At 43.5% G+C, this 27,986-nt stretch overlaps 3 pseudogenes; 2 read left to right on the top strand and 1 right to left on the bottom strand.

Annotated features, from left to right (window-relative positions):
* The first annotated feature begins 4,302 nt into the window (after positions 1-4,302).
* LOC137235323 (T-complex protein 1 subunit eta-like) lies at positions 4,303-21,230 on the top strand (annotated as a pseudogene).
* Positions 10,507-13,587, top strand: LOC137234744 (T-complex protein 1 subunit eta-like; annotated as a pseudogene).
* A 465-nt stretch (positions 21,231-21,695) lies between the features above and the next one.
* LOC137235322 (mediator of RNA polymerase II transcription subunit 29-like) lies at positions 21,696-26,293 on the bottom strand (annotated as a pseudogene).
* Positions 26,294-27,986: the final 1,693 nt, after the last annotated feature.

The raw sequence follows: 27,986 nt of genomic DNA, 5'->3' as shown, positions 1-27,986 counted from the left end.
TGGTGTCAAGAGCCCGTGTGGCTCTTTCTGCAGTTAAAATTTTGGAGCTGTTGTCTCTTCCACATTGCTGCATAGCGCGAACTGCTAAGAAGGGACCACTCCGTGTGCCATATGTCACAGTAGCCAGTTGGTAAGTATGAATAGGTTGGGTAGGGTTCTCGCGCCAGAATATCTGTTGCCATTGTCTGTGCCGCGCGTCCATCCTTACCTGCAGGAACATCTTTTCGACATCTGCAGTCAATACGATGCGATATAACCTAAATCGATGTATCAAGTCGGTGAGAGAATCTTGTATGGTTGGGCCCGCCAGCTGCGTAACATTCAGCGACACACAATTCGATAATTTGGCAGACGCATTGAACATAACTCGACATTTCGACAAAACCGCGTGATGCGGAATGTAATAGGCCTGTGATGGGTCACCTGATAGTTCGGAAATAGGGACCATATGCCCCAGCTCTTCATATTCTCGCATAAATTCCACATACTTTGTCCTCAATTCCGGATTTAAAGCCAGTTTGCGTTCCAGTTGATGGAATTGTCGAAGAGCCATTGTGGCGGAATTTCCTAGGGTAGGTGCATCGTGACGGAAGGGTATTTGTACCACATAGTGGCCATCACGGGAGCGCGGCAAGTCTTACTGAATATTTCTTCGCAGGTGCCAAGGCCAGCCAAGTTCATGCCATTACCGTTGTTCCCCAGCTCAGTCTCGAATAGTGTACGTAGCAGCGAATCGAGACTCACATCTTCCTCAGTCGTTCGAAGTGGCATAGCTTGAAGTGGGGTACTGGGAGTAGTTGTCCCCTCAGCTAGTCCGAAGACAACCCAGCCTAGTTGGGTTTGTTGTGCAACGGGATCATTAATGCCAGCACGGCAAATGCCATCTTCTATTAATCGGCCCCAAATATCGGAACCGAGTAATGCGTCGATGCGACTAGTAGATCCGAATTCCGGATCAGCCAGAGCCAGGTCGCGTAAGTGTTGCCAGCAATGGTCAGTTATGGGAGCGACAGGGGTATGTGTTGTGATAGAATCGATAATATAGAAGTTAGCAGGGACAGTAACGCCAGGGTTGGTACAGGAGACGATGCGGATAACTGCCATGCCTCTTATCTGCGAGTATACTGTGCCACCTATACCTTCGACTCGTAATGTGCACTTCTGCCTCGGAAGAGACAAACTATTAAAGAGCCGTGACGTTATAAAACTAACCTGTGATCCAGGGTCACAGAGCAACCGACAAGAATGTGAGCCACCAAAGCTATCTGTGATATGTACGCGCGCAGTCGCCAAGAGAAAAATGCGGTTGCTGAGAAGGGTGAATGTCTTGACGTCACCATGTAGTCATTGATGAATTCGGGGAGGTGAAGGAGTAGTCCTTCCCGCTGCCATGGAAGTAGTTGGTGCCTTACTAGAAGTGACGGACCCGTTAGCTGATTGTGGATTGCGACACAGTAGTGTGTGATGGCGTCTGTTGCATATTCGACAGTTCGTGGAAGTGCAAGCCTTAGTTGCATGGCCAGGTCTCAAGCAGTTGAAGCACAGATTGGATCCTTTCAATTTGTGGAATCTCTCCTGCACCGTTAGAGCCAAGAGTTGTGGACAATGCCCGATCCGATGTGTATGTAAATTGCAATATTCACAGTTTCCTGGAGTCGTTGCGGCAAAATTCGATTTCACCAAACGTGATGAACGTGCTGCTTGTTCGCCTTGTGAATGTCGTTGAGGGCAAGATGTACCTTTATGCCAGGAATGGAATGCTTCATGGGCCATTGTCGAATATCAGCTGTTAGACTATGGGCTCGTTTCTCTATGAACTTGAGTAATTCATCCAGCCGAGGTATATCCTGTGTCGTGCGGCTCATACCCCAAGCCTGCTGTGTGCGAGTTGGAAGTTTTGAAACCACTATGGGAACCGCCAATGCATCCCATTGCTCGACTGGAACTTTCATCACCATAAGTGCCCGCAGCGATTCGCGCACAGTGTCGACCACAGATAGCAGTGCTGATGTGGACTCGGTTGAGATGGGTTCCAATCCGATAAGTTGCGCAACGTGAATATCAGCCAGTTGTCTTGGACTATCATAACGGTTCTTGACTGCCTGCCAGACGTCTTCATATTCACCACTGTACATGCCACCTACCAACAAAACAGCATCCCCTTGCACAGCTTCTCGCAATTTTCCCAGCTTGTATGCCTCTGGAAATTCCTGTGAGTGAACCAATGTCTCGAACGCGTCCTTAAAAGCTAGCGAGTTGCGTAGTGTGCCATAAAATTTCGGAACGGATAACCGCTCCAACTTAAGATTCATAGCTGTTGTGTTAGGAAAAGCGACCGGGACGTGACTACCAGCCCCCGGCGAGGTGCTGTGTATTGGCGGATTGTGGGTTGCCTGCAATCTATGAGCTTTAGCCATAGCCCGATTATATAAATCTTCCATTTGATCCCATAGTGCTAGGTGAGCGTCGAGCTCCTCTTTTTTAGCATATGTAATTAAGGTATCATGACTCGTACCAAATCGTTCGAAATGAGATTGCAATGCAGTCTCTTCTTGAGGAATTTCGAAAGCATCACCACAATAATCCTCTGCGAGTATTTTATTTGCTATGCGATTTATTGCGGTAACTGCAGCAGTTCGTTTATTTAATGAACCCATTTTGGCGCAAGTAGTAATAAAAAAACCAAGTAAACTTATGTCAGCGCAAATGTGTATTAAAGAAAAAAAAATGGGACACCTAATGGGGCTTCCGTTAACTTTCACTCTTCGTATAACGGTGGCTTGTATTGATTGTTGTTGGTTATATATGCCGCTCACGCCACGCTAACCAAGGTTGTTCCGCCAGATTCCCGGGTTTCGGCACCAGAAAAATGTTTGAGAACTTACTTGATGGTTGTCCACTCCTGTGAGGAAATAACTTACTTGAAGGTTGTCCTCGAGTTAAAGAAAAATGATGATTTCCAGCTAGTGTGGTTCACTACCACTTTCAATGAACAAACTTTATTAATAACAAAAATTTGTGATAAGCCAAAATGAGATCTCATTCGATATCTCTACAATAAAAATCGATAAAATATCAGCACCAATCAGGTGCAGACCCAGTCGGACAGTTGGTGTCACAATCTGCGGATCCTGTCGGACGATCGGTTGACTTTGGTGTGCAATCTGCAAACATAGTTAACAATCTCAAACAAGTAGTATTTAGGCTTGGCGACCATATCGGGGACGCGTAGCATGCAATCGGCTGCCCAATTGCTTTGTAAGTGGTAATGAGCGTTTCTTTATCTTTACCCCAACTACTGCCAGCAAGAGATTTGCGGATTTTATTGCGGCTCTGGATTTTCGGTACAACTGCGGCTGCATGCTCACCAAAATGTAGATCCTGATCAAACGTCACACCCAAGATTTTGGGGTGTAGGACAGTCGGTAGCGTAGTGGCATCGACGTGGATGTTCGAAATGGTCGACATTTGGGACGTCCATGTTGTAAATAAAGTCGCGGAGGATTTAGTCGGTGATAATGCCAGGTTTCGCGAGGCGAAAAAACTGGAGGGATCAGGGAAGTAGCCTTTTATTCTGTTGCAAAGCTCATCGATCTGTGGGCCTGGGCCTGTGGCAATTATTGTACAGTCATCGGCGTAGGAAACCATAGTGACTCCTTCTGGTGGCGAAGGTAGCTTTGATATGTAGAAGTTAAACAAAAGTGGGGATAGGACACCACCCTGTGGTACCCCTTGTTTAATTCTTCTTGGTTTAAATGATTCGTTTCTAAATTGCAACGATGCCTGTCGACCACCCAGATAATTTGCGGTCCACCTTTTAAGACATGGGGGAAGGGTAGACCCTTCCAGGTCTTGCAGTAACGTGCCATGGTTGACCGTATCAAAAGCTTTTGATAGGTCTAGCGCAACGAGTACTGTTCTATGGTGGGGGTTTTGATTTAAACCGCAATTTATCTGGGTGCTAATGGCATTAAGCGCGGTGGTGGTGCTATGGAGTTTTCTGAAGCCATGCTGATGACAGGCTAGCTGCAAATTTGCTTTGAAGTAGGGGAGTAAAATGGCTCCAAGCGTCTTGGCTACTGGCGATAGGAGAGATATCGGGTGATATGACTCTCATATGTTATCTGGTTTCCCAGGCTTTAGTAGCGGGACCACCTTGGCCATTTTCTATTTTTCGGGAATGACAAAGGTGGAAAGAGACAGGTTGAAGACATGTGCTAAATATTTGAAACTCTCTTTCCCTAGGCTTTTAAGCATCGACATGGCTATGCCGTCTGGACCCACTGCTTTGGATGGTTTAGCATGACCGATGGCGTCCTCAACCTCTTTGGCGGTGATGGTAATTGGAGACGCGCTGAATATATGTATATGTGCACGTCTGTTGGTCTATCTGTGTCGACCGTAGAATGCATTATATATTGTCGCCAAAAGGTGCTCATGCATTTTTTCGCATCCGACAGCACTTTATCGCCAAATGCGATGGAAATTTTGTCATTGTGCTTAGACGGATTCGATAGGGACTTTACGGTGGACCAAAGTTTACCTACACCGCTTAGGTGATCCTTCCATTTCGCCCGCTTGTGTTCCTCCACAAGCAATCTGATGCTTTGGTTTATATCCCTTATTTGGGGGTCGCCGGGATCGAGCTGTCTTATAAGGTCACGCTCTCTCGCTAAGTTTGCGGCCTCTGCCGGAAAATGAGGCCTAATTTCGGGAATTCTACCGGCGGAAATGAAGCGAGCCAAGGCGGATTCAATTAGCTTTCGGAAAGCATGCTCCCCTTGGCGAGCATCAGTCGGGATAGGGAGGGCAGCAAAGCGGTTGTCTGTAAAGCATTTGTATTCGTCCCACTTTCCTTTTTGAAGTTTATGAAAGTGCGTTTTTATGTGACGATGAATTCGGCGGTACGCTCGAGCGAAATAAGTATAGGCAGGTGGTCGGATGCCAATGTTATCATTGGCTGCCAGTTGACGCAGTTTACGAGTCTTGCGCTCACGATTGATATATCCGGCGAACTGTGACAGCTTCCTACCATACGTGTGGGGGCGTCTCCGTTTATTGTGCAGAACGTATGACAGCTGCCTACCATACGTGTGGGGGCGTCTCCGTTTATTGTGCAGAACGTATGACAGCTGCCTACCATACGTGTGGGGGTGTCTCCGTTTATTGTGCAGAACGTCGTTTCTTCTATTTGATCCGCCAACATCTCACCCCTACTGTCTGCCTGCAAATTTGAATGCCATAGATCGTGATGGGCATTGAAATCGCCCAAGATAATGCGATTATGCCAGTGATAAAGGCGCTGATATTAGGGCGGTATCCACTGGGGCAACAGGTGGCAGGAGGGATGTAGATGTTGATGATTTCTAGGTTTGCATCGCCTAACGGGTCAGATAAGCCTTGACTTTCTAAGACACTGTCCCTGCGGCCGATGTCCGGATCAAATATATGATATTGCACAGAGTGGTGTATGATAAACGCGAGGCCGCCTCTATTTCCGCTCTCGCGATCTTTTCTGTGGACATTATACCCAGAACAGGTCTGCAGAGCAGATCTTGCTGTAAGTTTAGTATCTTGAATCGCAGCAATGGGGATGTTGTGCCGCTTCATTAAATCGACAATCTCCGTGATCTTCCCAGTTAATCCATTAAAGTTTAACTGCAGAATTCTGAAGTTCAACTTGGGAGATGTCGTCACTCTGGGAGTAAGTGATGGGTGACTAGGCCTGCGTTGTGAAAGGTTAGAACGCAACTGCTGTTGTGGCCCTGGGGCTGGACGTCCTTGGGTAAGCATTGGGATACCCGGTGTATTTGGGTATGCGGCCTGGCAACATGGCGCAATGAAACCCGTCGGGGGTTGCCGTCGCGGAGACCAGAACATCAAGGAAAGTGGCACCGTCCAAGGCAGGAGCTGCATTGGCTGGATGTCGCAAACATATATATTCTGGTCTGACAAACGGTACAAAAGGAGGTAGGGACTAAAAGTCTGTTTGCCTGACCTACACGATTGCTGCCAGAAAGGAGGGGAGAGAAGACGGGGGCAGGAGCTGCTGCTCGGCATCGCTTCTGACTCTACAACGGAGATTTTAGGTGTGAGTGGGAGCAGCCGTATGAGTTGGTGGCGCCGTGGGGCGCGAGCAGCAGCGGGTACTTTTTGTGGCTTGCTGAGCATCGGTGCTGTTGGAAGGTAGTGGGGGCGCACTAAGGCTTAGACTACGGGACGCCCTTGGGCGTGAACAGCAAGGAGCCACAAAAGATGTATAGAAGTTACGTGGACGTCTGGTTTTGGGATCTAGCCCAGAACAACCTGTCCGATGCAACCATCCCTTACACGAGGCACACTGACAAGAGTATGACCGTCCTAAAAAGATTCTTTTCCGACAGACGCAGCAAAACCATTTCTCAGGACCGTGGTCAGGATATGGTTTCGGAGTGGATTCGATACCTTCCCGGAGCAAGAGAATATGGAGCAGTCCCGCTGCGAGGAGCTGCTGGGAGGATGACAACTTGTGGGCGGGACGCAACAAATTAAATGGAGTTACACTGAAACGACAGTCCTTGGTCGGGAAAAATCCCGAGTCCCTCCGGTACATAGAACCGACTGCCTTGGGACGCGTGTAGATGCTGGTCGTCGTTTCCAATGTCTTATGTGTAAAGTAACAACAGATGGTAAAAAAAAATCTTTCACTTTTATTTGTGTTCATTGATCCATATATTTTCTCAACAGTGCCAACTGAATATTTCCAACATTTGGGCCACACCGGACAGCGTGTCGGTAAATATGAACGTCCTGAACTTTTATTGGGTACATTTGAGTTTTTGTGTAAGTTTTTGGGTACCGATAGCTCTCAAGGTAAACCTCAACTCATATCCAACATCAATGCCTCGCAATCAATTGTGGACGCTATACGCACTACATTGGGTCCACGCAGTATGGACAAGCATATTGCTGATTCCATTGGTAAGGTCACAATTTCAAATGATGGTGTAACCAGTATGAAACTATTGGATATTGAGCATCCAGCCGTAAAACTCTAGACGACATCGCCAAATCTTAAGATGCTGAGGTAAGTTTTTTGTTATATTCGAATGTGTAGAATAAAAATGTTTCTCTTATCAGGTCGGCGATGGCACCACTTCAGTAGTACTTTAAGCAGGTGAAATCTTAAAACAAATTAAGCCATATGTTGAGGAAGGCGTGCATGCACGTATCATCATTAATGCTATACGTAAAGCATTACAATTATGCATGAGCAAAATGGCTGTACATGTCGAAGCGCCAATCAAAGGAACTACTGGAAAAATGCGCTGCCACAACAATGTCCTCCAAACTTATTCATCAACAAAAAGATTTCTTTTCTAAAATGGTTGTGGACGCTGTACTTTCCTTTGATGGACCCAAAGTCATACAAAAAATATAAAATCGTATCCAGGGTCACAGAGCAACCGACAAGAATGTGAGCCACCAAAGCTATCTGTGATATGTACGCGCGCAGTCGCCAAGAGAAAAATGCGGTTGCTGAGAAGGGTGAATGTCTTGACGTCACCATGTAGTCATTGATGAATTCGGGGAGGTGAAGGAGTAGTCCTTCCCGCTGCCATGGATGTAGTTGGTGCCTTACTAGAAGTGACGGACCCGTTAGCTGATTGTGGATTGCGACACAGTAGTGTGTGATGGCGTCTGTTGCATATTCGACAGTTCGTGGAAGTGCAAGCCTTCGTTGCATGGCCAGGTCTCAAGCAGTTGAAGCACAGATTGGATCCTTTCAATTTGTGGAATCTCTCCTGCACCGTTAGAGCCAAGAGTTGTGGACAATGCCGATGTGTATGTAAATTGCAATATTCACAGTTTCCTGGAGTCGTTGCGGCAAAATTCGATTTCACCAAACGTGATGAACGTGCTGCTTGTTCGCCTTGTGAATGTCGTTGAGGGCAAGATGTACCTTTATGCCAGGAATTGAATGCTTCATGGGCCATTGTCGAATATCAGCTGTTAGACTATGGGCTCGTTTCTCTATGAACTTGAGTAATTCATCCAGCCGAGGTATATCCTGTGTCGTGCGGCTCATACCCCAAGCCTGCTGTGTGCGAGTTGGAAGTTTTGAAACCACTATGGGAACCGCCAATGCATCCCATTGCTCGACTGGAACTTTCATCACCATAAGTGCCCGCAGCGATTCGCGCACAGTGTCGACCACAGATAGCAGTGCTGATGTGGACTCGGTTGAGATGGGTTCCAATCCGATAAGTTGCGCAACGTGAATATCAGCCAGTTGTCTTGGACTATCATAACGGTTCTTGACTGCCTGCCAGACGTCTTCATATTCACCACTGTACATGCCACCTACCAACAAAACAGCATCCCCTTGCACAGCTTCTCGCAATTTTCCCAGCTTGTATGCCTCTGGAAATTCCTGTGAGTGAACCAATGTCTCGAACGCGTCCTTAAAAGCTAGCGAGTTGCGTAGTGTGCCATAAAATTTCGGAACGGATAACCGCTCCAACTTAAGATTCATAGCTGTTGTGTTAGGAAAAGCGACCGGGACGTGACTACCAGCCCCCGGCGAGGTGCTGTGTATTGGCGGATTGTGGGTTGCCTGCAATCTATGAGCTTTAGCCATAGCCCGATTATATAAATCTTCCATTTGATCCCATAGTGCTAGGTGAGCGTCGAGCTCCTCTTTTTTAGCATATGTAATTAAGGTATCATGACTCGTACCAAATCGTTCGAAATGAGATTGCAATGCAGTCTCTTCTTGAGGAATTTCGAAAGCATCACCACAATAATCCTCTGCGAGTATTTTATTTGCTATGCGATTTATTGCGGTAACTGCAGCAGTTCGTTTATTTAATGAACCCATTTTGGCGCAAGTAGTAATAAAAAAACCAAGTAAACTTATGTCAGCGCAAATGTGTATTAAAAAAAAAAAAAATGGTACACCTAATGGGGCTTCCGTTAACTTTCACTCTTCGTATAACGGTGGCTTGTATTGATTGTTGTTGGTTATATATGCCGCTCACGCCACGCTAACCAAGGTTGTTCCGCCAGATTCCCGGGTTTCGGCACCAGAAAAATGTTTGAGAACTTACTTGATGGTTGTCCACTCCTGTGAGGAAATAACTTACTTGAAGGTTGTCCTCGAGTTAAAGAAAAATGATGATTTCCAGCTAGTGTGGTTCACTACCACTTTCAATGAACAAACTTTATTAATAACAAAAATTTGTGATAAGCCAAAATGAGATCTCATTCGATATCTCTACAATAAAAATCGATAAAATATCAGCACCAATCAGGTGCAGACCCAGTCGGACAGTTGGTGTCACAATCTGCGGATCCTGTCGGACGATCGGTTGACTTTGGTGTGCAATCTGCAAACATAGTTAACAATCTCAAACAAGTAGTATTTAGGCTTGGCGACCATATCGGGGACGCGTAGCATGCAATCGGCTGCCCAATTGCTTTGTAAGTGGTAATGAGCGTTTCTTTATCTTTACCCCAACTACTGCCAGCAAGAGATTTGCGGATTTTATTGCGGCTCTGGATTTTCGGTACAACTGCGGCTGCATGCTCACCAAAATGTAGATCCTGATCAAACGTCACACCCAAGATTTTGGGGTGTAGGACAGTCGGTAGCGTAGTGGCATCGACGTGGATGTTCGAAATGGTCGACATTTGGGACGTCCATGTTGTAAATAAAGTCGCGGAGGATTTAGTCGGTGATAATGCCAGGTTTCGCGAGGCGAAAAAACTGGAGGGATCAGGGAAGTAGCCTTTTATTCTGTTGCAAAGCTCATCGATCTGTGGGCCTGGGCCTGTGGCAATTATTGTACAGTCATCGGCGTAGGAAACCATAGTGACTCCTTCTGGTGGCGAAGGTAGCTTTGATATGTAGAAGTTAAACAAAAGTGGGGATAGGACACCACCCTGTGGTACCCCTTGTTTAATTCTTCTTGGTTTAAATGATTCGTTTCTAAATTGCAACGATGCCTGTCGACCACCCAGATAATTTGCGGTCCACCTTTTAAGACATGGGGGAAGGGTAGACCCTTCCAGGTCTTGCAGTAACGTGCCATGGTTGACCGTATCAAAAGCTTTTGATAGGTCTAGCGCAACGAGTACTGTTCTATGGTGGGGGTTTTGATTTAAACCGCAATTTATCTGGGTGCTAATGGCATTAAGCGCGGTGGTGGTGCTATGGAGTTTTCTGAAGCCATGCTGATGACAGGCTAGCTGCAAATTTGCTTTGAAGTAGGGGAGTAAAATGGCTCCAAGCGTCTTGGCTACTGGCGATAGGAGAGATATCGGGTGATATGACTCTCATATGTTATCTGGTTTCCCAGGCTTTAGTAGCGGGACCACCTTGGCCATTTTATATTTTTCGGGAATGACAAAGGTGGAAAGAGACAGGTTGAAGACATGTGCTAAATATTTGAAACTCTCTTTCCCTAGGCTTTTAAGCATCGACATGGCTATGCCGTCTGGACCCACTGCTTTGGATGGTTTAGCATGACCGATGGCGTCCTCAACCTCTTTGGCGGTGATGGTAATTGGAGACGCGCTGAATATATGTATATGTGCACGTCTGTTGGTCTATCTGTGTCGACCGTAGAATGCATTATATATTGTCGCCAAAAGGTGCTCATGCATTTTTTCGCATCCGACAGCACTTTATCGCCAAATGCGATGGAAATTTTGTCATTGTGCTTAGACGGATTCGATAGGGACTTTACGGTGGACCAAAGTTTACCTACACCGCTTAGGTGATCCTTCCATTTCGCCCGCTTGTGTTCCTCCACAAGCAATCTGATGCTTTGGTTTATATCCCTTATTTGGGGGTCGCCGGGATCGAGCTGTCTTATAAGGTCACGCTCTCTCGCTAAGTTTGCGGCCTCTGCCGGAAAATGAGGCCTAATTTCGGGAATTCTACCGGCGGAAATGAAGCGAGCCAAGGCGGATTCAATTAGCTTTCGGAAAGCATGCTCCCCTTGGCGAGCATCAGTCGGGATAGGGAGGGCAGCAAAGCGGCTGTCTGTAAAGCATTTGTATTCGTCCCACTTTCCTTTTTGAAGTTTATGAAAGTGCGTTTTTCTGTGACGATGAATTCGGCGGTACGCTCGAGCGAAATAAGTATAGGCAGGTGGTCGGATGCCAATGTTATCATTGGCTGCCAGTTGACGCAGTTTACGAGTCTTGCGCTCACGATTGATATATCCGGCGAACTGTGACAGCTTCCTACCATACGTGTGGGGGCGTCTCCGTTTATTGTGCAGAACGTATGACAGCTGCCTACCATACGTGTGGGGGCGTCTCCGTTTATTGTGCAGAACGTATGACAGCTGCCTACCATACGTGTGGGGGTGTCTCCGTTTATTGTGCAGAACGTCGTTTCTTCTATTTGATCCGCCAACATCTCACCCCTAATGTCTGCCTGCAAATTTGAATGCCATAGATCGTGATGGGCATTGAAAGCGCCCAAGATAATGCGATTATGCCAGTGATAAAGGCGCTGATATTAGGGCGGTATCCACTGGGGCAACAGGTGGCAGGAGGGATGTAGATGTTGATGATTTCTAGGTTTGCATCGCCTAACGGGTCAGATAAGCCTTGACTTTCTAAGACACTGTCCCTGCGGCCGATGTCCGGATCAAATATATGATATTGCACAGAGTGGTGTATGATAAACGCGAGGCCGCCTCTATTTCCGCTCTCGCGATCTTTTCTGTGGACATTATACCCAGAACAGGTCTGCAGAGCAGATCTTGCTGTAAGTTTAGTATCTTGAATCGCAGCAATGGGGATGTTGTGCCGCTTCATTAAATCGACAATCTCCGTGATCTTCCCAGTTAATCCATTAAAGTTTAACTGCAGAATTCTGAAGTTCAACTTGGGAGATGTCGTCACTCTGGGAGTAAGTGATGGGTGACTAGGCCTGCGTTGTGAAAGGTTAGAACGCAACTGCTGTTGTGGCCCTGGGACTGGACGTCCTTGGGTAAGCATTGGGATACCCGGTGTATTTGGGTATGCGGCCTGGCAACATGGCGCAATGAAACCCGTCGGGGGTTGCCGTCGCGGAGACCAGAACATCAAGGAAAGTGGCACCGTCCAAGGCAGGAGCTGCATTGGCTGGATGTCGCAAACATATATATTCTGGTCTGTCAAACGGTACAAAAGGAGGTAGGGACTAAAAGTCTGTTTGCCTGACCTACACGATTGCTGCCAGACAGGAGGGGAGAGAAGACGGGGGCAGGAGCTGCTGCTCGGCATCGCTTCCGACTCTACAACGGAGATTTTAGGTGTGAGTGGGAGCAGCCGTATGAGTTGGTGGCGCCGTGGGGCGCGAGCAGCAGCGGGTACTTTTTGTGGCTTGCTGAGCATCGGTGCTGTTGGAAGGTAGTGGGGCGCACTAAGGCTTAGACTACGGGACGCCCTTGGGCGTGAACAGCAAGGAGCCACAAAAGATGTATAGAAGTTACGTGGACGTCTGGTTTTGGGATCTAGCCCAGAACAACCTGTCCGATGCAACCATCCCTTACACGAGGCACACTGACAAGAGTATTACCGTCCTAAAAAGATTCTTTTCCGACAGACGCAGCAAAACCATTTCTCAGGACCGTGGTCAGGATATGGTTTCGGAGTGGATTCGATACCTTCTCGGAGCAAGGGAATATGGAGCAGTCCCGCTGCGAGGAGCTGCTGGGAGGATGACAACTTGTGGGCGGAACGCAACAAATTAAATGGGGTTACACTGAAACGACAGTCCTTGGTCGGGAAAAATCCCGAGTCCCTCCGGTACATAGAACCGACTGCCTTGGGACGCGTGTAGATGCTGGTCGTCGTTTCCAATGTCTTATGTGTAAAGTAACAACAGATGGTAAAAAAAAATCTTTCACTTTTATTTGTGTTCATTGATCCATATATTTTCTCAACAGTGCCAACTGAATATTTCCAACATTTGGGCCACACCGGACAGCGTGTCGGTAAATATGAACGTCCTGAACTTTTATTGGGTACATTTGAGTTTTTGTGTAAGTTTTTGGGTACCGATAGCTCTCAAGGTAAACCTCAACTCATATCCAACATCAATGCCTCGCAATCAATTGTGGACGCTATACGCACTACATTGGGTCCACGCAGTATGGACAAGCATATTGCTGATTCCATTGGTAAGGTCACAATTTCAAATGATGGTGTAACCAGTATGAAACTATTGGATATTGTGCATCCAGCCGTAAAACTCTAGACGACATCGCCAAATCTTAAGATGCTGAGGTAAGTTTTTTGTTATATTCGAATGTGTAGAATAAAAATGTTTCTCTTATCAGGTCGGCGATGGCACCACTTCAGTAGTACTTTAAGCAGGTGAAATCTTAAAACAAATTAAGCCATATGTTGAGGAAGGCGTGCATGCACGTATCATCATTAATGCTATACGTAAAGCATTACAATTATGCATGAGCAAAATGGCTGTACATGTCGAAGCGCCAATCAAAGGAACTACTGGAAAAATGCGCTGCCACAACAATGTCCTCCAAACTTATTCATCAACAAAAAGATTTCTTTTCTAAAATGGTTGTGGACGCTGTACTTTCCTTTGATGGACCCAAAGTCATACAAAAAATATAAAATCGCATTATTAAATATAGAATTGGAATTGAAGGCTGAGCGTGATAACGCTGAAGTACGTGTTGATAATGTTCAAGAGTATCAGAAAATTGTTGATGCTGAATGGCGTATTCTGTGCAATAAACTAGCTAAGTAAGGCGCCAATGTTGTGTTATCTAAACTACCAATTGTTGATGTTCAGGCCCCTCTTTGCCACTGGGCACAGTGGGCACATGCCCAGGGCCCCGCGATGACAGGGGCCCCCTCAGATCAAATACAAAGTCCCTAGTTCGTGTCAGATCACCAAACGATAACCAATATTTAGGGCCTTATTCTCTATTGCGAACGAAAGCTCAGACAAACGATTCGTCTCTTATCAATTTCGTCTAGTAGTCATATTCTGTATCATTTTCGTTCTTCTCTTATTTTTATTACATTATGATAAAGAGATAACGTAAGAAAGGTAGCAGGCGAACGAAAATGTTCAAGAATATGGTTGCTAGACGAAATTGATAAGAGACGAATCGTTCGTCTGAGCTTTCGTGCGCAATAGAGAATAAGGCCCTTATTACCAAAAAACGTATACAATTCGAAGAAATCGAACATAAATTACTGAATACAAGACACATTTACAAGCTTTTATATGCACGAAGCTATTCTACTCTCGCCCAAAAATTTGGATTTCTGACTTCAGCATGCTTTGATAAATTTAAATATATAATGGTATGCTAGGTTTGGTTAGGTTAAAGTGGCTACCAAAAGGGCACACTTAGGCCAGTATAAAAGGCGCGTTGTGATACCCTGTAAAGACACTGTTACACCTCATCTTCGAACCAATTTGAAGACTTAAGGAAGGCCATCAAGTCCTTGATGTGATACTCCACAATTTTGCAAATGTTTCCCAGGAAGGGAACTCCAAGTCGACGCCGTCTAGAATGTCCTTTGGTGCGTGTGTTCCAGCTCGACGATTCCCGTAGGCGCAGGGCTGATGTCGCCGCTGCTCGCTACATTTCTATATCTAGGGGAAGAAGTTCTAGAATGACCTGGAAAGCTGGTATACTAAATACATACACATTTTAAAGAAAAATCATCAGTAGTACTCACCAGCTAAGATGACTTCGTTTTACTCTCTTATATTTTCGCTCTCACCGGGAATTTATTTGCCAGCATAGAGTCAAAATAAAACCCTCTTGACAGAAGGCCAGAGTGTAACAACGAAAAAGTTCCCAAAATACTCGGTAGTTCTGTAATTTACGGGGAAACAGGTAGAAGTGATCAAAAACGTTGAGCGAGGTATCAAAACGCGCGGTTCGGTGTTCCTAATAATAATCCGGATGCGAAAGATAAATACTACATATAAGCAATTCAAAAGTTCTCAACAAAAAACGTTAGCTACATTTTTTTATTTGACCATTTTCATCGCTTTTAATGACAGAACTTCGGAAACGGGAGATCAGTCCTCTTTTTATTACATTTCTCAATAAATTCAAAATTTCACTATCAGTCCATGGTCGTATTATACATATGCTACTGTAACCTTCATTTACATACTGTCACTCACAAAATTAAGTATACACTTGGTTCATGCTGAAAAAATCCAAATGCAGTGGCTCACAGCTTAATTGAAATTTTTCATTTAAAATATCGGAAATTCCCTAACAGAAATCACATTAAAAAAATGTCAAAGGTCAGGAGAGTTAATCAAAATTTGAAAAATGGCCATCAAAATTTTCAAATCTTGTTTCAGAATTTCTAGAAAATTTTTGAGTATGCAGATTTATAGCCCAATCAATTTTAGTAGGTATAATAATGTGCAAGTTAGAAGCTCAAAATTTTTCCAGAATTTTTTTTGGCGAGGATGTTGAGCAATGTCCCCCATACAAAATGTATTTTTGTTTATGCGATGTATGGAAGAAATTGCTCAACACCCTCGCCAAAAAAAATTCTGAAAATTGCGGAAACATTTTGAGCTATTTCTAACTTGCACATTATTATACTAAAATTGAATGGACTACAAAACTGCATACTCAAAAATTTTCTAGAAATTCTGAAACAAGATTTGAAAATTTGGATTTTTTGACATTTTCTTAATGTGATTTCTGTTAGGGAATTTCCGATATTTTAAATGAAAATTATCAATTAAGCTGTGAGCCACTGCATTTGAGTTTTTTTCAACAAAAATCAAGTACATACTTATTTTTGTGAGTGGCCGTATCTATTTTTATTTATTTATGTATCGATTTACTTTTATTATCATATTTTTGAAAAATAAGGTGAAAAAAATGTAAGTCGAAAAAATTTATAAGTCGAATTAAATAGAAATCTGCAAAATCCCCAAAAACTTATGTTAAAACCCCCCTTCCTTAGTTTTATTCATTTTTCACAGAGTGGCAGCAGTAAAAGATGTGCATTTTAACAGCACTCTCTCGAAACAAAGAGTTAAAATCTATCTATAGCTGGAGACATTGGTGCTTTATCGGTAACCGTATCGGTAACCTTTTAACAGCTGATTCGACCAACCTTATGAAAATCAATGCAATCGATTATTGGTGCCGCTAAAGTCGTAACCGTATCGTAGCCAACCAATTGGGTTTTGGTTTACCGTCGTAACGATAAACAGCTGATTACGTTAGGGATACGGATACAGCGATACGACATACGGCACCAATGACTCCAGCTTATACTCATCAGTGTGACTCGCTCACTTTAAGCTGAGGCTACATCTAGCAGCACTACACTACACGAGAAAGTATTATTTGCATGTATTCTTATGGAGCATACCACACCTAGCGACAGCAGCGTCACACGACACGATATAGTTGATCAAATAGGCAACAATTTTGTCGTGTCGTGTAGTGCCGCTAGATGTAGATTCACCAACGCGTTCAAATAATGCGACAATTCCATTTAACTGCATTGTCGATAATAAATTTCATTCAGCCAACACAAGCGAACGAAGCAAAGCATCAAGCTCCAAGTTTGAATTAACGACATGAAACTGAAAGTCACCGAACGATTTAAATAAACCGATTTGGTTGTCGAGAATTCCCCTGTATTTGTATGTGGTGTTGTGACGTTTGTTTTGTTTGCAGTTGTTATTGATTGCTCTGAGGTATTCTTTTATTAAATTATCATTGGCTTGTTTCTTTTTGTGTTAGCGACTATTTTCGATGTAAAAATAAATACCTGCTGAAATATATTATAATGTCGAAGCGGTCATATCATAGTGGATCTGAAAAAAGGAAAAAAGCTGTACATCAGAAGGAAGTAATTGAAAAGTTTCCATCATATTTTACTACTACTACTACTGGAGAAACTTCTGTAAGTAGCAACCAAAACGAAAATCTTCTACATGATGAGTCGTGTCGTTCACAAATTGCGGAAATTTTTGAGTCCCCATGTTCCTCAACAATTTCCACCAACTTTGGAAAAGACATGGAATCAGAAAGCGACCGTCCCTATGACGAAAGAGTAACAAATTCGGTGATTTCACAAATATCGACAACTGTGTCAGTAGAACAACAACAGTTTTCCATCGCAGAAGAAATATCACACGATATCGCCGATTATTTTCATGAAAATTTTGCAGAAAAAAGTCGCGAAATATTGATTCGTAAGGGACCTGCATATTTTCAAAACAAAGATTCTGACTTTTCTGATACATCCAAAACCTACAAAGATGGTGATAGATCAGTAACTAGGTATTTCAACAAATCATTGTTTATTCGCAAATTGAAAAACAATGAAAGCGTCGAAAGAAAATGGTTGTTGTTCTCGCCATCCAAAAAGTCTGTATTTTGTTTTTCATGCTCTTTGTTTAACTCTTCTGATTTAAATCTATGCTCTTCGAGTGGATGTAATGATTGGAAGCACATTAATCACATAATTTTAGCACATGAAAATAACCTAGCACATAGGCAATCTATGATAACTTATCTAGCACGAAGTAAAGCGGTTGGTAAAGTAGATATTGACTTAATATCTCAACATCAAAAAGAAGTGGATTATTGGAAAAATGTACTTAAACGGATTGTAGCTGTTGTAACATTTTTGACATCGAGAGGGCTTCCGTTTCGGGGTGACATTGAAATCCTAGGACCTCCTAATAATGGAAATTATTTGGGATGTGTGGAATTATTGAGTGAATTCGATCCATTTATAGCAGATCACTTAAAAAACTTTGGGAATCCTGGAAAAGATAACATTTCTTATTTATCCGCGAATATCTGTAACGAGTTTATTGACGTAATGGGAAAACAGGTTCCAAAAAAAATTGTAAATGAGGTTAAATTAGCAAAATATTTTTCCATTAGCGTTGATAGTACGCCCGATCTGTCTCACGTTGACCAGCTAACTTTTATAATTCGATACGTGCATGGCAGTGTTCCTGTTGAAAGGTTTCTGACGTTTATTCCTATTAAAGAGCATAAATCTGGGTATTTAGCGGAAATCATCTTGAATTTTTTAGATAACCATGATATTCCCATAAAAAACTGCAGAGGACAAAGCTACGACAATGCTTCAAATATGTCGAGGAAGTATACTGGTCTACAAGCAAGGATCAAGGAGAAATGTGAATTTGCCACCTTTGTACCATGCGCGGGACATTCATTGAACTTAGTAGGTGTACATGCTGCTGAGTGTGTATCGGAGGCAACAAAGTTTTTTGAAATGGTTCAGAAAGTGTATAACTTTTTTTCGGGCTCTACTCATCGATGGAATATATTGACAGAACATTTAGGATCAAAAAAAGTTGTTAAAAGTCTTTCACAAGCCAGATGGTCAGCCCGAGCAGATGCAGTAAGCGCCTTGCATGAAGGTCATGAACAAGTTATAGAAGCTTTGATATCCATCGAAAACGATACAGAACAGGCACGATAAACTAGAGACGAAGCGCTTAGTCTGTCCAGAAAAATGGAAAAATTAGAATATATTATACTAACGGAAATTTGGAACAGTGTATTGAAAAGAATAGACAAAATAAGTAATTATCTTCAAAAAGAAACAAAAACACTGAACGTTGCAACTAATATTTAACTTCACTTGATGATTTTTTTATTATCCTCAGGGATAAATTTGATTATTCCGGATCGTCTGCCAAAGAAAGAAACCCGGAATCTGACTACAAGGACCTATCTCAAAGAAAAAAACGCAGAAGTTCTCGCAAGAGTTTTTTGATGGCTCTGCACCGTCAGTCAAACTGAATGGAAGAGAGAAATTTAGAATAGAAACCTTTCTTCCCCTAATTGATACCCTCAGCGTTCATCTAAAACAGCGATTAAGTTCGTATCAGAATATTAGTAAACGTTTTGATTTATTTTTTCGCCTGAAAACTCTGAATCCTGAAGAGTTGAGACAATGTTGCAAAGAATTTGCTGAATTTTATTATGAAGACGTTAATGAGAAGGAGTTAGAAATAGAATGTTTGCATTTAAAAGAATACTTGAAAATTGATGACAGTGATAATAAGGATTGCATATTAAAAATATATCAGCTTTTGAAAGAAAACCAAATTGAAGACACATTTCCAAATGTAGAAATCGCTTTGAGAATCTTTTTAAGCATGATGGTAACCAACTGCAGTGGAGAACGCTCCTTTTCCAAATTAAAAAGAATTAAAAATGAATTGAGAAGTACAATGCTTCAAGAGAGATTAACCAGTTTATCGCTGATGTCCATAGAATCTGATATACTAAAAAGCATAGATTTTAAAGAAGTTATTAACGTTTGCCCATCTGAAATCTAGAAAGATTCTTCTTCAAATAACATAGATTTTTAAACACCAACTTGTAAATACTCAAACAGTAACTTTAGTGGACTATATTACATTTATTTATTAGTTTCATGTGATTGTTAATCAAAATAAATATTTAACCTGGTTTACCTACTTTCTTTGTCTATCCTAACAAAATAGGGTTCCGTCAAAGTCATAGGGGCCCCATTATCCTAATGTGCCCAGGGCCCCAATAGGTTAAAGACGGCCCTGGTGATGTTGGTACACAGTATTTTTCAGATTGTGATATGTTCTGTGCTGTTCGTGTACCAGAAGAAGATCATAGTGTACAAGTACAAGTGTGTTGACTTCTTTCTGACAGGCACTCGCTTAAGAGAGCATAACGGGAAAATCTGGGTTGCAATTGTTGTTTCGTTTGAAAACGGTCAATTAGGGTTCTGTGCAGAGACGTAAAAGATTGAAACAGGGTTTATGTAGTCACAAAAGTGTTGCTCCTGTTCCACAGCATTTTAATTTTATACCATGGCGAAAAGTGTTCAGTTCAGAGTTATTGATTTTCATTCAAAGTTTAATTTATTAAGGAGGGTTACTCCTTTAAGTGTAAAAAGCAGAGAAAACGTAGAGTTTTTCAAATAATTGTGAAAAACTTTTTAATTTGAATTTCTGTACCCAAGTACACTATATTTGTTTAACACAAGAATCTGGAGGTCAATTCCTTATCTATGAAAAACTGAAAAATGTACACTTATTGAAAGCTCATTTGCACACGCAATTTACACTTTGAATTTAGTTGTGTTTTTATGCACAAAATTTTGAAACTAAAAACAAAATTTTCATTTGTCAGAAAAAATAAAAAAAACGGCCTAATGTCAAAAAACCCTATCGAAATACAAACTGGCTTGTTTGTTTTTAATGAACTACGTTGTATTTTTCTTGTATTTCGTTAGTTTTTTTAAATATAGTTCACACACTTACACCAGTACTGAAATCTTATTGGCTCCCTCGACAAAAATATAGGAGAAAATACATGAAAAATACATAGAAAATAAATTAGTGTCATATAAGAGTTTGATTTGTTTGCACTTATAGCACCATTTTATTTGCAGGAGACTTTCACAGCTACAAAAATTAAGGCGGATTTACACAGACGCTTTGATTTTGTTGCATTCATTAATTCATCTGTCGGGCGAAGTATCGAAAAATTTACATAAATGCTTTGGTTGCGTGCCTACGCTATGACAACGCCAGGCGAAAAGCAATGAAACGCCGTACGTTATCTTTGCTTTGAAGCTACCAAAGCGTTTATATAATTTTGCCCGTATGCATTTTTGTAAACAGCCTCAGAAGTGAAATTTTTCTATGTTACATGTGTGGCGCTTAATATTTTGGCTCTAATTTAAATAAATTTTGCTTTCCGTATGTTTCATCTGTAAATACTACAAAGTTTTATTAAACTATGAAATGCAACTCAGCTTGAAGTACTTTTACGTACCAAAAATGCAACTCTAGACATGAGATTTGCATCAGGTGAGCGAGGCTGATAGTAGTTTTGACGTTTATCGCTTAGCTGACACACTTGTATAGGTACACTATGAAGAAGATTTGAAACGTACAATGAAAGCTTGTGGTGGTTCTGTTATGACTACAGCTATTATTTGAAGTGTTTTGGGTCAATTTGATTACTTTTAAGAACGTCAAGTTGGTGGTGAACGTTTCAACATTTTCCAAGGTTTGATATTGGGTTTGACATTGATTTTATTTTCATAGTTTATAATTATTTAAAGGTCGCGTTAATACTAAAACATGTACATTGATTTTACGTGGCGGTGCCGAACAATTTTTGGAAGAAACTGAGCTTCGTTACAAGGGGTTGATAACAGGCAAAGCTTTATAGCTTCAGAGCTTCCGCAACCCAATTGTCAACGTCATCTACGCGAGAGGAATCCTGTTACATGTAGGTATCACACACATATTTAGCAGGCGAGGCTCTGGCGACCCCAAGTTCCTCGTGTAACTAGGTGGTGGGGCGGGATGGCTTAGAAGGTTTAATGTGATCATATTAATCGTTACCGAGATGTTCGGGCTAGTACCTTGTTGTTTTTGTTGTAGCAGTGAGGTCTAGTACCTTAATGGTGCATTTTTACCAAAACGTACCGGATCTATATCCGGCAAAGGACCTTCGGGGAGGGTGTTGTTGTTGTTGTTCAAGTGAAGTAAAAGGTGGTGAGATATTCTTTCCACGGACTGTAATCAAATTATCTTTGCGCAGGAGAGCCACATGTAAAAAGAAAGAAATAAAAATACAGCGATTGTTTCTTATAATTTAATGTTAGCAGTGAAATCTGTTATTTCAAGCGCTCTACGAATATATTTTTCGATAATACAGCTTATGGTATGTAGAATATGTCATAGGTCAACCAGGGGAGTCTTGAATATTGGGTTCCATACGTGCTGCTACAGCGCTAGGTAAATAATGTTGTGACGATAATAATGTTTGCATGCATATTATGGCTGTTTTTAAATGTAATTCAATTTGACCCCAATAGGCATAAAAATCTTCCTAATGTTTTTCAAATATTCTGCATGCCCCGCTGCATCACGTTTAAGATTATCTGCTAAATTATGTTCTTGTAATGCCAATGCACCAGTACTTAGTGTAAGGAATAGTGATTTCCGAAGTGGCGAAAGAAGACTTTTGACCTTTAGAATGTTGTCCAATTTTTCAGCTTGCTGTTGCTGTTGTTGTAAAGCAGCATTTGAAACTTGAGATTGCAGTTGTTGTTGTGGTGATGCTCGCATCATTGACACAAACGGAACTCCAAGTTGTATCATTGGATTTGGCCAACCAACTCCGACGATGTTCATTTATTCGCTTCCCAAGGCAGTCGGTTCTATGTACCGGAGCGACTCGGGATTTTTCCCGACCAAGGACTGTCATTTCAGTGTGACCCCATTTACTTTGTTTCGTCCCTCCCACAAATTGTCATCCTCCCAGCAGCTCCTTGCAGCAGGACTGCTACATATTCTCTTACTCCGGGAAGGTATCGAACCCACCCCGGTCCTGAGAAATGGTTTTGCTGCATTTGCCAGAAAAGAATCTTTTTAGGACGGTCATACTCTGTTCAGTGTGTCTCGTGCAAGGGATGGTTGCATCGGACAGGTTTTTCTGGGCTTGATCCCAAAACCCGACGTCCACGTAACTTTTATAAATCTTTTGTGGCTCCTTGCTGCTCACGCCCAAGGGCGTCCCGTAGTCTACGCCTAAGCGTATCCCCACTACCTTCCAGCAGCTTCACTGCTCAGCAAGCCACAACAAGTACCCGCTGCTGCTCGCGCCCCACGGCGCCAACAACTCAAACAGCTGATACCACTCATAACTACTACCTTCGTAGTAGAGCTGGTAGCAATGCTGAGCATCAGCCCCTGCCCCCGTCTTTTTCTCCTCCCCTCTTTTCTGGCAGCAATCGTGCAGGTCAGGGAAACAGACTCTTAGTCCCTGCCTCCGTTTGCACCGTCTGCCAGCACAGAATATATAGGTTTGCGACATCCGCTCAATGCAGCTCCTGCCTTGGGTGGTGCCACTTTCCTAGATGTTCTGGTCTCCGCGACGGCAACCCCTCGACGGGTTTCATCGCGCCATGTTGCCAGGTCGCAAACCCAAATCATCCGGGTACCCCAATGCTTGCCCAAGGGCGCCCAGTCCCAAGGCCACAACAGCAATTGCGTCCTGGCCTTCCACAACCTAGGCGTAGTCACCCCTCACTTACCCCTAGAGTGGCGGCGTCACCCCTCATGCACTTCAGAATTCTGCAGTTCAACTGTAATGGACTAACTGCGAAGATTACGGAGATAGTCGATTTCATGAAGCGGCACAACATCCGCATTGCTACGATTCAAGAGACTAAACTCACAGCAAGATCTGCATTGCAGACCTGCTCTGGTTATAATGTCCACAGGAAAGACCGCGAGAGCGGAAATGGAGGCGGCCTCGCGTTTATTATACACCACTCTGTGCAATATCATATATTTGATCCTGGCATCGACCGCAGTGACAATGTCTTAGAACGTCAAGGCCTATCTGTCCGGTCAGGCGATGCAAATCTAGAAATCATCAACATCTAAATCCCTCCTGTCACCTGTTGCCCCAGTGGATACCGCCCTAATATCGAGGCCTTACTCACTGGCAACAATCGCATTATCTTAGGCGATTTCAATGCCCATCACGACCTATGGCATTCAAACTTGCGGGCGGACAGTAGGGGTGAGATGTTGGCGGATCAAATAGACGAAACGACGTTCTGCACAATTAACGGAGACGCCCCCACACGTATGGTAGGAAGCTGTCATAGCTCGCCAGATATCTCAATCGTGAGCGCAGAACTCGTAAACTGCGTCAACTGGCAGCCGATGGTAACATTGGCATCCGACCACCTGCCCATACTTATTTCGTTCGAGCGTACCGCCGACTTCATCGTCACCGAAAAACGCACTTTCATAAACTTCAAAAAAGGAAAGTGGGAAGAATATAAATCTGCAACAGACAGCAGCTTTGCTGCCCTCCCTATCCCGACTGATGCCCGCCAAGGGGAGCGTGCCTTCCGTAAGGTCATTGAATCCGCCTCGGCACATTTCATTCCCGCCGGGAGAATTCCCGAAATCCGGCCCCACTTCCCGGCGGAGGCCGCGAGCTTAGCGAGGGAACGCGACCTTATAAGACAGCTTGATCCAGGCGACCCCCAAATAAGGGATATAAACCAACGCATCAGATTGCTTGTGGACGAACACAAGCGGGCGAAATGGGAAGAGCACCTAAGAGGTTGTAACCTCTCTACCGGTGTGGGTAAACTTTGGTCCACCGTAAAGTCCCTATCGAATCCGACTAAGCACAAAGACAAAGTTTCCATCGCCTTTGGCGATAAGGTGCTGTCGGATGCGAAAAAATGCGCGAGCGCTTTCTGCCGACAATATATAATGCATCCTACGGTCGACAAAGATAGACGGAGAGCCAATAGACGTGCACATAAACACAAACTCAGCGCGTCACCAATTACCATCACCGCTAGAGAGGTTGAGGACGCCATTGGTCGCGCTAAACCATCCAAAGCAGTGGGCCCAGACGGCATAGCCATGCCGATGCTTAAACACCTAGGGAAAGAGGGTTTCAAATATTTAGCGCATGTCTTCAACCTGTCTCTTTCCACCTTTGTCATACCCGAGAAATGGAAAATGGCCAAGGTGGTCCCGCTACTAAAGCCTGGGAAACCAGCTAACGTAGGTGAGTCATATCGTCCGATATCTCTCCTATCGCCAGTGGCAAAGACGCTTGAAGCCATTTTGCTCCCTCATTTCCAAGCACATTTGCAGCTAGCCCCTCATCAGCATGGCTTCAGAAAACTCCATAGCACTACCTCCGCGCTAAATGTCATTAGCAGCCAGATAAATTGCGGTTTGAATCAATATCCCCACCATAGAACAGTACTCGTAGCGTTAGACCTATCAAAAGCTTTTGATACGGTCAACCATGGCTCGTTACTGGAAGACCTGGAAGGGTCTACCCTTCCCCCATGTCTTAAAAGGTGGACCGCAAATTATCTGGGTGGTCGGCAGGCATCGGTGCAATTCAGAAACGAAACATCAAAACAAAGGAGAATTAAACAAGGGGTGCCACAGGGTGGTGTCCTATCACCGCTTTTGTTTAATTTCTACATATCTAAGCTACCTTCACCACCGGAAGGAGTCACAATCGTTTCCTACGCCGATGACTGCACAATAATGGCCACAGGCCCAGGCCCAAAGATCGATGAGCTATGCAATAAAATAAACGGCTATCTCCCTGATCTCTCGAGTTTTTTCGCCTCGCGAAACCTGTCATTGTCACCGACTAAATCTTCCGCGACCTTATTTACAACATGGACGCCCCAAATGTCGACCATATTGAACATCCACGTCGATGGCACTACGCTACCGACTGTCCTACACCCCAAAATCTTGGGTGTGACGTTTGATCAGGATCTACATTTTGGTGTGCACGCAACCGCAATTGTTCCAAGAATTCAGAGCCGTAATAAAATCCTCAAATCCCTTGCTGGCAGTACCTGGGGAAAAGATAAAGAAACGCTCTTGACCACATACAAAGCAATTAGCCAGCCGATTACGTGCTACGCGTCACCCATATGGTCGCCAAGCCTAAAAACCACCCACTGGAAGAAACTACAGGCCTGCCAAAATACTGCTCTCAGAATCGCCACGGGCTGTCTTCTTATGTCCCCAGAACACCATCTGCATAATGAGGCGAGAATACTCCCCATCAGGGAGAGAAATGAGATGCTGACCAAACAGTTTCTGTTGAATACCCAGAAACCTGGGCATCCCAACAGACATCTGATTGGCGAACCAGCACCGCCTAGGGGCCTAAGGAGTCATCTCCGTAAGCATTTTGAGGAAATACGGCACCTGAGAACCCAGCCGTATGGAGCGGAAAAACACAAGCAGGTCCTTGGTGAACTCCATAGACAGGCGTCGGACCTTTATGTCGGGAATTTGCCCGGTGAATCCAGTACTTGAAGAAAAATATCCAGAACTCGCAGAAGAGGAACGCATACTCCCCAGGGAAACGCGTGTCACTCTTGCTCAACTTCGTTCTGGATACTGTAACAGGTTAAACTCTTACCTATCCAGAATCAACCCCGACATACAAAATGTATGCCCTGCTTGCAATGTGTCCCCACATGACACCACCCATCTCTTTAATTGTAATGTGGAACCAACGCCTCTAACACCCCTTTCCTTATGATCCACCCCTGTTGAAACGGCAAGTTTCCTTGGACTCCCGTTAGAGGATATTGATGACAATTTGTGATCGGTCGCGGCTATTAGGTGGGGCGAGCATTGCTACAACAACAACAACAACAACATGTTCATTTGTTGCATGCCATGCATGTTCATATTGGTATTCATTGTTCAATGCGAATTTTCTTCTTTATTGGGCTAAATCCCACGATTGTTAGTTACTAGCAATAAAAGTTATTTTAATTAAACAGTATATTTGTTGCTTTTGTCTGTTTAGGGATGGTGTTTAAGCGACTTAAACTATGAACATTTATCGTTCGTTTGTTTCAGTAGCCATTGAGTGTGCTTGTAATTCTCAACTGGTTAGTGAAATATTCTAAAAACATAGTTTGAGTTTTTTAATTAAAATCGAGGTTCTTCGGATGGTGTGCTAATACATCAGAGCCCAGTGCTCGCCTCCATATCACACTTTGAAGGGGTTCTTCAAATAGAAGATGAGGTGGCTCATTAGAGCGAAACCTCAGAGTGCCCAACGCTCGCCCCAAATTAAATAAATAGAGGTATTTCTTGTAGAAAATGGGGCGCCAATACCTCAGAGCCGTCCCGTGCTCGCCTCCATATCACATTTTAAAGGGTTCTTTAAATAGAGGATGAGGTGGCTCAGTAGAGCGAAGCCTCAGAGCCCCCAGTGCTCGCCCCAAATTAAATAAATAAAAGGTGTACTGATGCTATGCATCCTCCCATGACTTAAACACACCAATAACACTAAAACTACCCAACTTAATAAACTGAATCCCTTAAAATAAACACAAATAAATAAATAAAGGTGTACTGATGCTATGCATCCTCCCATGACTCAAATACACCAATAACACTAAAACTACCCAACTCAATAAATGGGATACAGTAAATCAAAACCCCATAAACTCAATACAGTTCATTAATAATAATAATTTATAAATTTAAAAAAGGAATGCTTGGTGGGAGTTGAACCCGCAACCCCGGGCGTTTGGTCGGGTACGTCAGCCACTGTGCCACGACTCATACGCTTACAAGCACATAAAATTACTCATTTATAACTCTTATTAAACTGCTCGCCCTCAATTGCCCAAAGCTTAGACAGATGGAACGATAGCTTTTTGTGTTGTACGATTTCTTGATCATCTGCTTTGGCTTAGACCATGTTTACATCTTGGCGGAAACATATAAGTGTAGGACAGACTATGAGCAGCTTAATTTACTTTGAGCAGAGGTATTAAGTCTAAGGGCATTAATAGGAGTATGAAAATTCAGGAAAAGTTTGCAGATTCTGACTCTGGATATTCAACAGGAACTGTTTAGTTAGCATCTCATTTCTCTCCCTGATGGGGGTATTCTCGCCTCATTATGCAGATGGTGTTCTGGGGACATAAGAAGACAACCCGTGGCGGTTCTGGGAGCAGTATTTTGGTAGGCCTGTAGCTTCTTCCAGTGAGTAGTTTTTTGCTTGTTGACCATATCGGGGACGCGTAGCATGCAATCGGCTGGTGGTAATGAGCGGTTCTTTGTCCTTTCCCCAAGTACTGCCAGCAAGAGATTTGAGGATTTTATTCCGGCGCTGGATTTTCGGTACAATTGCGGCTGCATACTCACCAAAATGTAGATCCTGATCGGACGTCACACCCTAGATTTTAGGGTGCGAGACAGTCGGTAGCGTAATGCCATATGGTCGACATTTGGCGCGTCCATGTTGTAAATAAGGTCGCCGATGATTTGGTCGGTGGCGAGGTGACAAAACCGGAGAGATCAGGGAGATAGCTGTTTATTTTATTACAAAGCTCATCGATGTAGGAAACAATAGTATAGGCGTAGGAAACAACAG

Source organism: Eurosta solidaginis, chromosome X (assembly GCF_040869045.1).
Source record: "Eurosta solidaginis isolate ZX-2024a chromosome X, ASM4086904v1, whole genome shotgun sequence".
Taxonomy (NCBI): Eukaryota; Metazoa; Arthropoda; class Insecta; order Diptera; family Tephritidae; genus Eurosta; species Eurosta solidaginis.
This window is presented reverse-complemented; position numbering and strand designations above follow the sequence as displayed.